Source organism: Octodon degus, unplaced genomic scaffold (assembly GCF_000260255.1).
Source record: "Octodon degus isolate 3935 unplaced genomic scaffold, OctDeg1.0 scaffold00028, whole genome shotgun sequence".
Classification (NCBI taxonomy): Eukaryota; Metazoa; Chordata; class Mammalia; order Rodentia; family Octodontidae; genus Octodon; species Octodon degus.
This window is the reverse complement of record NW_004524604.1, coordinates 1,433,577-1,434,152: the sequence shown is the minus strand read 5'-3', so window position 1 is coordinate 1,434,152 and position 576 is coordinate 1,433,577.

Below are 576 nucleotides of genomic sequence, written 5' to 3'. Positions count from 1 at the left end.
GCTCTGGGCTCAGGGCCCAGGGGTGGTGCATAGAACGAATGCCCATAAACCTGATGTACAGAGTGAAGCTGGAGAGTTACTAGCTTCTGGGATAACCAGGATCATACGCTATCTTTGGTCCATTGTCCCATCTTGTGACTAGTGAAAAATGAGGGAACACAGAAAGGCCCCAAGGTGAACCCAGAAAGTTTATGCCACAGAAGCCTTCCTTCTTGGATGTCTTCTTGAACTAGTAGAAATTTCCTACCTTCCTCATCATGCGACCTTAGCAGATTTAGAGATCAAAGGATTACCAACTGCAGGAATTTACTAAGCTCATGACTGGGGATGAGGAATGGATGGAAGAAAGATACAAGGCATTTTGTAAAGATGCCAATATCAGCTCCAAATTTATAATATTTAGGATAGGTTACTGTAGCTCCTACCCACTCATTAAAACCAAGCACAGCTGAACTCAGTATAAAACCTGGACACAGCCTACTTAGCAAGGGTTGCACAAGAGGTATTAAAATAGAAGCATCAGATTAGCAGGGGGAGAGGAGAGAGAGAGAGAGAGAGAGAGAGAGAGAGAGAGAG